Below are 13,575 nucleotides of genomic sequence, written 5' to 3' on the forward strand. Positions count from 1 at the left end.
ATCCTTCAAATCCATTTTGGGTCCTTTTATTCCAAAATCAATTTTTTTCTCTATCTCATCCATATTAGTACCTTACATCCCTCCATCTAATATTCGTATGACCCCTAGCTCACAATCTAATTACCCTATCATAAATCAAGATCAACAAAGGCACACATCTCTAAGAACCTTCCAACCATCTACCTACATCAACCCATCCATAATACCTTCATATCATTCCTATCTATCCATGAATCTCATTCCCTTTGAAATAAATTTGGATGCCACACATAAAATCCATAAGTCCAAAAATCCATATCCATCAAAAGATCACATGTCCAATTTAAAAGACATGTCAAATCAAAGAAATTTCTGATCCAAAAGAAAAAAAGCAATATCCAAAAGACTACAAAGGTCCATTATGAGAGAACAAAAATTAAAAAACTATGTGGGTTCCTAAATTTCCCATAGAAGCAATGTGTTCCAAAGAATCGAAAAGAAAAGAAAAATCAAAATCAATGTGGATCCCATAAAAGCATTGCATCCCAAAGAAAAATCAAAATTGGCATCCAGACTTGCTATTCCAAAAGCTTCCCTCAATCGTCCATCTACACATCTCCCACTTTCCAAATCTATTCTTCCCTTATCTCCTTCATCCATTTTGGGTCCTTATGTCTTGAAATCCTTATCCACTCCTTCCCCAAAATCTCAAAATCCAATATCCACTTGTCTTGTATCACTCCATTGCCTCTCAACGTGTATGCCAACATTGATTTTGAAGATATTTCCACCTATCCTTGTGTAAATATTTCAATATCCTATCTATTATCCAACACCTATTTTCCACTCTTCCATCCCTTCCATTCAATCCTTTGCATAAGTCCTTCATCTATGAAATAGGCATTTATGTCATTTTGCCACACGCTCGTACATGCTCAATCTTATGTCTAGTCCATTTCCTAAATATATATTCATAAAAAACTTTAGAATCCAAGGTTGTTTCTCTTTAACGTTGTCTTTTGGTTGGGATGCATACTCAATCCAGAAAGAGAATCACTTTTGTTGGATCTTGATGCAAACATCTTTTGATTACCATATCTCACACACTTAATCAATATCTCCAAGTCACTATGATTTCTTAGGTGAAGACATGACTAGTGAAAAATCTAAAATCCTACTTTAGCGTCATTGTAATTCTCAAACATATGTGAACTTCATTTATTGCGAACCAACGCATAAAAGAATAAATAACAAGATAAAAACAACATCAAAATATAAAAAGTAAAGCATGAGCACGAAAAGAAATACTGAGAAAAGAAAAGAAAAAATACAATGAAATACAATATCAAAATGCTTGGCTTTAGGAACATGCAAGTAACTCCATCAAGGCTATGGATGGCTGACTGGCAATGGAGCAATATTCGTGTGATTACAATGATAACCTTAATGGAGCTATGGACACTCCTGATAGTGAGGCTCCATCCAAGATGCTTTTGAAGTTAGGATAATACACATAGCTAGTCATGTTGGATTCTAAAGATTGCAATGATCATATGAGCTGGAATAATTGCATTTTCACACACATGGGTAATCAAAGACTAAGTACCTTGATCTAATTTGGGATTATTCTTCCTTTTGAGTATGCTTCCTTGTCACTAGATATGTTTGGTTGAATTTTTTGAAGGTTCTAAGTGTGGGTTGGGTTTCTATCTTTGAAATGTTCAAGAACACCTATTTGGGTGGTGCTATATGTTCTAAAGATTTCACACATTGTCCTTTTGCAAATGGATACCTATACACTTGGGGGGAAGATTCATCCACTCTATCCTTCCTAGAACATCTCCCATTATCCCTTGTCCGCTATCCATCACTCTTTATTTTCCACCTTTGATCTTGACAAAGCTAAGGATTTTCAATAACAACTGATGCAGGAGCATCCCCAGTTCTTGGCAATCTTGCATCAACCCAAAACATTTCTTTTTCTTTTGCTTTCTATTTTTTAGTTTTTAGTATTTCTAACTATGTTTCTCAGATTTGGCTCACCGAAACCTATGGAGTTGGATTCTACTTGAAGACTTGATCATCTTCCTTATTCCCAAACCATGGAGCATTTAGATCATTTTCTGGCAAGTTATTGCTATCGGTTGTCGTTAGAGTTTTCTGTTACCAGTTGTCTAGACATATTTGCATTGGTGATCTACCGAATCCCTTCCATACCTTGCAGATTCTTGAGCATTGATTCTGATGTTCCTTGGTGCGTGGACGACCTTCCCTTTGATTCTCACTTCACCCTTTGGATTTTCAAGAGGAATTTCTTTAGCGGAGGCCGACCTTGTTGGTTTTACATGTTAGGTCCTATTCACCAGGTTTTGATCCTTTTTGGGCCGACCGGATCCCCTTGGATTGGATAAATCATTGTAATAGAGAAATAGAATGTAATCAAAGGTGGTAGAAAAAACATAGAAGATAGATCTTGAGCCTTGAGGTCCCGGTTGTGACCTGTTCTATATTTTGAGTATGTTTTAGCAAGCCTGTGAGACGATTTCAATAACCCGATTGTTACCAATTAGTTTTCATGATATAATTCAATCTGTTTTGCATTTCTTCCATCATATCCTTGTGTTTCTATTGTGTTTACTCTTGTTGATTGGTTCAGATTGATCTATTTGTGGTCCCTCCATATCGGTGACTGCACCAAGTGGTATTAGAGAGAGTTCATTCCAAAGATTGCATTGTTCTAAGAATTTTGTTGTGAGGTGGCAAACTAAGGATCCGATCTACAACTGTAGAGGACTGGCATGAAGATAAAATAAGAATAGTGGAGCATGTGTGAATGCAAACCCTTCTATGATGGAAATGTTGTAAGGAATTGTATCCTAGTTGGAAGCCATGGAGACAGCCCAAAGAAGAGGCCCACATATTGAAGATGTGAGTAAAGATGAAGGAGAAGAAGAAGCCTTGGTAGAAAAAGGAAATCCACCGGTGATCAATTCGGATGAAGAGAGGTTTTTGAGGGTTTTGAGTAGGGTGAATACTAAACCACATTTTACCCCATCAGAATATGATGGGAAGTTGGACTCAAATGAATTGATGGATTGGATCTCGGAGATGGAGAAATATTTTGATTTTGAGAACACCACAAAGGAAAGGAAGGTGAAGTATGTTTGTACCCGATTGAAAGGTCATGCATCTCTTTGGTAGGAATATTTGCAAGTTGATAGATAGAGAAGAGGTAAAGAGAAGATCATGAACAATTTGAGAAAATACAACTTCTGAGATCCCAAGAGCACCTGCAAGCAAAATACCTGTCACAAGAGAAGATTGGAGACAAAAACACAATAATGACTTTGAAGAAAAAGATTATCATTCAGAGAGGGAATCAGTTAAATGAACAAGTACAATACAATCCTTATAAAAGGATATTAGCAACCCTAAACAAACCCTAAAGGGATAATGCGTATTTAATAATTATTAAATACCTATAATATTATTAAATACCTAAATTTAGCTTAAGCGTAGAGTATAATAGACTAATAATTAAATAAATAATTATTAGCTAATACAAGACAAATCTAACACCCTGCCTTAAGATGAACTTAGGGAGTAGCTAAAAAACTAAATGCATGAAGCCAAAAAAATGCAACTACATGATGAAGGGAAAAAATTTGGGTCTCAGCAACAAAGCTTGATGAGGTACCCAAGCACAACCAAATCTATGTGAACCGAAGAAATAGAGAAAACCACATGGGAAAAAAAATCTACTCCAAAAAGAGATGGAATACAAGAGAATCATTGAAGCATGAAGAACCTGCACACACTGTCGAAGAATAACTATCGATCTGAAGAACCTCCAATAAAATAGAAGATGATCAGGTAGAGAAGACTATGATTTGCATGAGTGCCCTCAAATAACACTACTTGAATCAGATGGAAAACAAAGGCAAACAACTAAACTCGAAGATACAGATGGCATAAAACACCAAGGCCTGAAGAGCTGATCCAATGAGCCAAGGAAGCATTAGAACAACAAGAGAAGCCCCCCATTATGTGGACAAGGGTGAGGAATAGGTACATTGAAAAATACAACCAACAACAATTGCATGATGAAGAACCAGGAACATCGAAGGTGCAGAGAAAGTACATAGTGTCGTGGAAGGAACACTCACTTGACACACATCATGAAGCTAATGTCATGGAAGGACCATTCACGTGACAAAGATAGATGGCAAACAAAAAAAACATCAACCCCCCTATGGCACTTTATAATGTAGTGCATGTACAATAAGGCACAAGATGTGTAAGATCCCAAGTATACAATGCATAGTGGCACTTTATCTTAGTGCATTTGCATAAAGAAAATGCTTACAAAAAATAGTCTACAGTGATCAGAAGAGACATAAGGATGAAAATACAGAAAGAATAACCAAACACGAGACATCCTACTCAAAGGAAGAGATGTTAGGACCTAAAACATCCAAGATATTCACTAGAGTGCTGAAAAGAAAAAACTGATTAAAATGTACCTGGAGAAAAATATGGAAAGAAAACTCATATGAATAGAAAGAACACAGAACAAGCTTTCCAATGATATAAATTTTTTGAAAACCGAAGTTCGAATGCTCAAGTTATGTCTCCTAGAGTGCAAAAAGGATCTTTTGGCTTTGACAGAAAAAAAAAAACCATCAAAAAAGAAAAATCAGAAGATCAAACCTCCATACCTGAAGAGAGCACAAAAAGAGCTTTCCGACAATATAAAGTTTTTTTAAAAATGCCTCTGTATGACCAAGTTACGGCCAAAAGAAAAAATCCCCTCTTTTAGGGCATAAAAAGGGTAAAATAAATAAATAAATTATTTTATTTTATTTTATTTTTTTGACAAAAATTTCTTGACGCATTTGCAGGTATAGCCATACGAATTGTTGTGCCTCGCAAAGCATGCCAATGAAAACATCATGGCCCAGATACCCTTGTCACCAAAATAGGTCGAAGTATATATCAAAATGACTCCAAACGCCCTTCTAAAGCCAATGATGAGGTCTTTTTTTGGCCCAAACTGCTCTAAAAAAATTATGATTTTTTTGATGAATTTCTCATAATTTGTGCCAGAAAAAAGCAAAACCAAAAAAATGTCCAGAACCCAAATTAGTTAAAATCAAAACATGGGATTGGATGGTTGTGAAGTTAAAATCAAATTTTATGCCAGCTGATTATCAATCAAATCTATTCCAGAAGTTGCAAAATTTGAAGCAGAAGGAATCTAGTGTGAAGGAGTATACTAAAGCATTTTACAAGTTGAATATCAAATCAAGACATGTTGATGACGAAGTCGAACAAGTTGCTAGATACCTGAATGGATTGCAGATGTCTATACAAGATGAATTTAGCTTGATCAAGTTGCAAAGTGTTGAAGAAGCTTACCAGTATGCCTTGAAAGCAAAAGAAAAGTTGAACAAAAGACATGAGCAGAGACAGAAAGGTAGAGGAGGAATATTTATTGGAGGAAGATTTCAAGGAGAAAGAGGATGTACTAGAGGAAGAGGAACTTATACAGATTAGAATAAGGATGATGAAGTAAAAAAATATGGTAATTTATACAGGAAGGATGACATAAATTTCTACCGGAGAAGAGAACCAGATGGCTACCGAAATAAGAATTTTGGAAAAGATGACAGAAGACAAGATATGAGAGTGTTTAGAGGAACTTGCTTTAAGTGTGGAGGAGAAATACATCGTGCATTCAAATGTAAGAAGATAGAGAATACTGAAAGAGAAGCAGTGGTGGAAGAAAAGCCCACTGGATCAGGTAACAAACCAGAAGATGGAGAACTATTGATGATGAGGAGAGTTTTGTGTCATACCAGATAAGATGAGGAGCCCTTGCAGAAAAGGAATTTGTTCAGCACCAAATGTAATTTATCCGATAAGTGTTGCAAAGTTGTTATTGATAACGGTAGTTCAGATAATCTTGTTCCAGATAAGATGGTGAATAAGTTAAACTTGGAAAGATTGAAACACCCTAAGCTTTATCAGATAGCATGGATTCAGGATGAACATAAGTTGTTAGTAAGTGAGCAATGTTTAGTAAAATTGAAAATTGGGAATTATCATGATAAAGTCTTGTGTGATATTATGCCTATGGATATTTGTCACCTTTTGTTGGGTAGACCTTGGCAATTTGATAGAAAAACAATACATGATGGAAGAAGGAACATATACGCTATTGTGGCCAATGGGATGAAGCAAACCTTGTTACCCTTGGAGGATCCCTTGAAGAGTTAATTCTGTACGAATGCTAGAATCTATTTGTTGGATGGAAGGAAATTCTTGGATGGAATGAGACAAGAGAATGTTTTTATTTCCTTAGTTCCTAAGAAGAATGAGAATCTAGAGCATGAGGAGGAACAACCAAAGGAGATAAAGGAGTTGTTGACAAAGTATAAAGACAACATTTTAGAGAATGTGCCTGACGGATTACCATCGGTAAGAAGTATTAGTCATTGCATGGATTTGATTCCTGAACTAGTTTTCCTAATAAAGTTGCACACTAGATGACATCGGTAGAGAATGAAGAGTTAAATAGACAAGTGCAGGAGTTGCTGAAGAAAGGTTTGATAAGAGAAAGTCTAAGTCCTTATGCAGTACCAGCAGTGTTAGCACCTAAGAAGAATGGAGAATGGACGATGTGTACCAATTCCAGAGAAATAAACAAGATCATAGTGAAATATTGATTTCCTTTGCCTAGGATGGATGACATAATGGACTGTTTGAGTGGAGCCAAATACTTTACAAAGATAGATTTGAAGAGTGGATATCATTAGATCAAGATCAAAGAAGGAGATGAGTGGAAGATATCATTTAATAAAAATGAAGGACTATATGAATGGTTGGTGATGCCTTTTGGGTTAAATAATGCACCAAGTACTTTCATGAGGTTGATGAATGAGGTATTGAAGAAATTATTGGGTAAGTTTGTTATTATTTATTTAGATGACATTTTGATTTTCAGTAAAACAAAAGAGGAGCATTTGTTGCATTTGAGACAAGTTTTGCAGAGGTTGACAAAAGAGAAGTTGATGATAGATCTTAAGAAGTGTACTTTTATGAAGGAATAATTAGTCTATTTGAGATTTGTGATAGTTGCCGATGGACTAAAGATGGACCCTAAGAAGGTAACAATATTTGTTGAATGGCCTACACTGGAAAGCATTGGAGATGTAAGATAATTTCTTGGATTGGCTAGTTTCTACCGAAAGTTTATCAAAAATTGCAGTTATGTCTGTAACCCTATGACTGAGACAATGAGAGGGGATAAGAAGGAATTCAAGTGGACCATTGGAGAAAACAAAAGTTTTGAACTATTGAAGCAGAAAGTGACTAAGCATCCTGTATTATTTTTATCAGATTTCAACAAAGTATTTCAAGTTGATTGTGATACAAGTGGAACAACAATTGGAGCAATCTTGATTCAAGAAGGGAGATAAGTAGCTTATTTCAATGAGAAGTTGAATGATGCTCAAAGGAGATATTCAGTGTATGATCAAGAGTTTTATGCCATAGTTTAAGCCTTGAAGAAGTAGAAACATTACTTGTTGCCTAAGGAGTTTGTGTTGTTTACGAATCATCAAGCCTTGCAGTGTTTGAATAGTTAGTGTAAGTTGAATTAGAGACTATAGTGTCATAAATTATACACCCTTTCTAGGGTGGTACAATTCTACACTTAGTTTAGCACCTGCCTTAGTGTGTTTGCATCTTGCATTGTCATTTCCCTTTAAGAATTTAATTAAATCTAAAGTCATATTTCATCACTCCCTACATTATAAAATTGGGCCCTCTGTGCTAAGTGTGTCTTTTTTTTATTTTATTCCTCCAATAAATCATTAAATCATAAACCCTAATTATGTCTTATTTTGACCTTTAAGGCTCGAATTTGTATATCAAAATACCTCAAAATCAATTGTAACTTTGGGACTCGCTCTAATATCATCATATATAACGGGCTTGAAAATTTGGTGAAAAGTTCGTCGGACCATGTGCAAAGTGCACATGGTCCTCAGTTCTTTTCCCAAAATTTTGGGAGCATAATTTTATGATATTATAATGCTTAATCCCAAAATATTTGTGAGAAATTCAATTCCTAGGTCAACCTAAAGACAAAATTAAGTCAAAATTAAGATCTAGGGTTTCATACATAAGAGTTCTCTTTCTTCATTTGAAGAGATCTAAGGAATCGAAGACAGATTTAGCCTTTAGAGCATCATCATCTACAGCATCATCATCATCATCTGAAAAATCTAATTGGAAAGCACTGTATGCAAAAGAAATTGAATATATTGGAAGCGAAATGAAGAACTGGAAGAACTTGAAGCACTATTTGCAAGGAAAATGCCTAAAGGTCTAGTTGGAAGTAAGTATGAAGGTAAAGCATTGTTTAAATATTTTAATTGCAATAAAGTTGGTCATATAGCATATAGATGTCCTGATAGACATGCAAGATTGAGAGAGGAAGCTAAAAGAACATATAAGCCTAACCCTGAATATCAGAGATATAGATTTAAGAAGAATAGAGATAAATCTTGTTATTATGTTGATGAAGGAGTTACTGATGATTCTGATGAAAAATCAACAGACAATGGATGGGATTTTGTTGCAATAAAAGAAGATCAACCGGCACCTACTATTCCATCGGTAGAGCAAGCCTTGGTAGCTAAAATTGAAGAAAATGATGAATGGATCATAGATTCTGGATGTTCACATCATATGACTGGTGATAAAAGTAAATTCTTATCTTTTTAGGAATATAGTGGAGGTCTAGTAAGATTTGGCAATGATAAAGCTTGTTTAATCAAAGAAAAAGGCACTATATCTTTGGATGGTAAGCAGAATAGTGACAATGTTTATTATGTTGAAGGTTTGAAGCATAATCTTTTCAGTGTTAGTCAATTAGTTGAAAAGGGATTTTAGTTACAATTCAAGAATGGTAAATACAAAATTATGAACAGAACTGGATTGGAGATTGCAACCAGTAATCAAACTAGAGGCAATGTCTTTCATTTGAATAATAGTGATAAGACATGCTTGATTGCACATATTGCTGAAAGTTAGTTATGGCATAAGAGACTTTGTCATGTAAATTTTGATTGCATTGTAAAGATCAGTTCAACTAAGGTAGTAAGGGATTTACCTAAGATTGTAAAACCTCATAATCTGATATGTAAGGAATGTCAAATGGGAAAGAAAGTTAGAACAACCTTTAAGAGTATTTCTGAGAAATCCAATAATGTTCTTGATTTAATCCATACTGACTTGTGTGGTCGGGTAAGAACAAGAAGTCTACAAGGAGATATATACATTATGCTAATTATTGATGATTATTCTAGAATGTGTTGGGTTACTTTTCTCAGGGAGAAATCAGAAGCTTTTGGAAAATTCAAACTATTCAAGGTAATGGTAGAGAATGAAACCGGTAAGAAAATCAAATGTTTGAGATCTAATCAAGAAGGAGAATTTACATCTAATGAATTTAATACATTATGTGAAGTGAATGGAATCACAAGACAACTATCAGTACCCCAGACACCTCAGCAGAATGGAATTATAGAAAGGAAAATCAAAACTATTCTGGAAGCAACTAGAAGCATGATATTGGAAGCAAATCTACCTCATGTGTATTGGAGAGAAGCAGTGAATACAACGGTTTACACTTTTAATAGAGTTCACATCAAAGGTGAAACTGTTGAGACCCCTTATGAACTATGGTTTGGTAATACTCCTACTCTTGAATACTTTAGAATATATGAAATTAAATGCTATATTAGGAGAGATGAGTATATTGGTAAATTTGATCCTAGAAGTGATGCAGGAATATTTCTTGTTTATTCATCTAAGAGCAAGGCATATAAATGTTTTAACAAAAGATTGCAGAAGATCATTGAAAGTGCTAATGTGAAGATAGATGAGCAATTTAGAGGAAATTGAAGGTCTATAGATTCTGAACCGGCAGTTGAGATGATCATAAATGAACCTATACAGAGTGCACCGATACAAAATATGGATCCAGTCACACCGACATCATCAGAAAATTCCATAGTGACTAAAGAACAACAACATGTGAATAAACCTAGGTATGTAAGACCGAATCACTTAGAAAATCAAGTGTTATGCTAAGAAGAAGACTATCAAATGAAGAGGTATGCTTAATTTCTCAAATTGAACCAACATCTATTATTGAAGCTTGTCAAGATGAACATTGGATTAAAGCAATGGAAGATGTATTAGAAAAAATTGAAAAGAACAATACATGGACATTAGTTCCCTGGCATAAAGACAAAAATATAATTGGAACAAAATGGGTATTCAAAAATAAACTTAATGAAGATGTTAAGGTAATCTAGAACAAAGCAAGATTAGTGTGTAAAGGATATTCACAGAAAGAGGGAATTGATTACAATGAAACATTTGCACCTGTAGCTAGAATTGAGGTAGTTATATTATTACTTGCATTTGCAGCTCATAAAAACTATAAAGTATATTAGATGGATGTAAAATTTGCATTTCTAAATGGTGATCTTGAAGAGGAAGTTTACATTGAATAGCCTGATGGATTTTCATTGACAAATGTTAAAGATATGGTTTGTAGATTAAGGAAAGCTTTGTATAGATCGAAGCAAGCTCCTAGAGCTTGGTATGCTAGATTGGACAAATATCTCTTGAAGCTTGGTTACACTAAAGGTAATGTAGACAAAACTTGATATTTCAAAGTGACTAATAATGAAATCTTGGTTATTGAAGTCTTTTGTTGATGATATCATTTTTGGAGGAGGATGGATTGTGTAAGGACTAACAAAATGCAGGAAGAATTTGAAATGTCTATGATTGGGGAGATAAAATTCTTTTTAGGATTGCAGATTTCACAAACTGATAAAGGTATATTCATTTGTCAAACAAAATACTTGAAGGAACTACGGAAGAAATTTGGTATGGAAAACTCTAAACCGGTAAGTACTCCTATGACTACAACTGATAAATTGACATTAAAGGATGATTTAGCTCATGTTAATCTGACAAGATACAAATCTATGACTGGAGGTTTACTGTATTTGACATAAACAAGACCTGATATAATGAATGTAGTATGTATTGTTTCAACATTTTAGAGTAATCCTAAAGAAAATCATGAATCGGCAATAAAAAGGATTTTTCGGTATCTACAAGGCACAACAAATCTTGGTTTATGGTATCCTAAAGATGAAAATTTTGATTTATGTGCATACACTGATGCAAATTGGGTAGGAGATATAGATGATAGAAAGAGCACCACTGGTGGAGCATTCTTTCTTGGTAGCAGATTGATTTCATGGTTGAGCAAGAAGAAAAGGTGTACATCATTATCAATAGCAGAATCAGAATATGTTGCAGCAACAACTAATTATACTCAGGTATTATCGATTAGGAAAATGTTGAAGGACATAAAGGTAAAATGCAAAGAGCCTATAATCATTTATTGTGATAATTCAGCAGCAATTGATATATCAAAGAATCTGGTATTTCACTCTAAGACTAAACATGTTTCTATCAAATACAATTTTCTGAAAGAGAATGTTGAAGCAAAAGAAGTAAGATTGGTTTATGTGAATGCTAAAGAGAAGATTGAAGATATCTTTACTAAGCCTTTGCCTAGGGAAACTTTTGAATATCTCAGAGAGAAGCTCGAGGTAATACCCTCACCGGTAGAGACTTAGACAGTTGAAGATTAGATTCAAACCGGCACAACTAACAGAGAAATTTTTTTTCCGACTTTGATGGAGGAGAGCTACTTCTCAGGGGGAGTAGTTGGTTGTATTAGTTGGTTGTATGTTCTAGTATTTTTAATTGCTTTGGCATTTGATGTCGAACAGGGAGAGAGAAAATATGGAAAAAAAATCTTGGGAGAGAGATCTATGAGACATTATTCATTGGGGGAGAGATATATACTCTTTGTATTTTGATTTTGATTTATGTTATTGATCTATTCTGGAGATTGTTGGTTTTTGGTTTTTCGCATTCTGTTTTGGCACTTAGATGTATTTCCATATTTTGTTGCCATCAATGCCAAAGGGGGAGATTGTTGGTATTATGGATGTGTTGCATTAGTTTTGTCATTGATTTCAACACTTATCCTTCTGGAGATCTATGGTTATGTTCACCAGCAAGTTCAATGACTTATGCACAGTCACCAGTATATTGTTCATCAATAGGTTATATGGTTCATCAGCATGGTTGACAACTTGTTATCATCTAGAGATCACTTGAGTATGTCGAAGACATGTTTGGATACTTGGTTTTGGTGTTTTGATTATTGGTCTAATCGGCTTGACATTCTTCTTGTTACCGATGGATTGGTCTAGGTTATGGACCGGTATGATGTTAGGCCCAATATGGAAAGCTAATGTACTAAGAGGGGAGGGGTGAATCAGTACTCCAAAAAATTTCTTCAATACTAACTTTACTATTATGCATAAACCGAATAGTGCAGTAACATAATATAAAGCTAAAACAAATAGATAACAATCATACATGATTCACTCCATAACACATATATTTTAGTTATGCAAAAACTCTTGGTTAGAGAGAAAAAATGTGGTGGGGATGGCACCCACAACTTCACTACTGCAATAATAAAGAGTGCTTGGTTAGAGCTACATGTTTAGCTATTTCTGATAGCTTACCCTATTAGGAGTATCAAGATCTGTTAGATCTACCTTGCTAAAGGATTTTACAACACTTAATCTAAATGTTGCACCTGGTTAGAGGCTTTACAATTTATAGACTTGATTAGAGTCTTTTACCCTATTAAAGGTTTCTCTTACAACTTCAAAATATTATAATAAATCATTACAAATATCTGCAACTTTACATCTGAAATGTTATAGCATATTCTATGTGCTCAAAATAAGTTACCTTGCTTTTAGCATACCTCGATAACCCATATAGTAACTCGGTAAACCCTTCTATTTACTCTATTCTTCGACTGTTCTCTAAAAACCTTCTCGGTGACCTCTGTGTCTCTGTAACAGTCTTCTTACATTCATGCACACACACACACTCACTCTTTAATTCTTCACTCATGTTGTATAAATAGATCTCTTATGATGGTGATCCATTCATTGCTTCGATCTTACAAATATGATTTATCGAACGAATAACCATGCAAATTATTTCATTGGTTAGATGACCTCAAAATCATACACAATCTTCAAGTGCAATTTCCAATGTGATAACGGTTAGATGTGCCTCGATCTTGTAACACATTTTCATATGCATGTCCAGGTTCAATGAATCTGGTAACACATTTCACTCGGTGTATAACAACTCGGTGTGTCATCTTTGCTGCTTGGTAGACATGGAATGATACTTGGTAGACAACTCGGTGTATACTATGTTTTGAGACTACTTTCTTCTGTAACCGACTAGACTGTGCATACCAACTGAATATCTTGGTAGAGATAACTGACTAAAGTGTATAGTATAACTTTGAATCATAAAACTAATGGCAGCTTGATAAGTAGTAACAATCTCCGCTTTTGACATTAGTTGAGATGTTTGACAAAAACTACTTTC

Source organism: Cryptomeria japonica, chromosome 5, assembly GCF_030272615.1.
Source record: "Cryptomeria japonica chromosome 5, Sugi_1.0, whole genome shotgun sequence".
NCBI classification, from domain to species: Eukaryota; Viridiplantae; Streptophyta; class Pinopsida; order Cupressales; family Cupressaceae; genus Cryptomeria; species Cryptomeria japonica.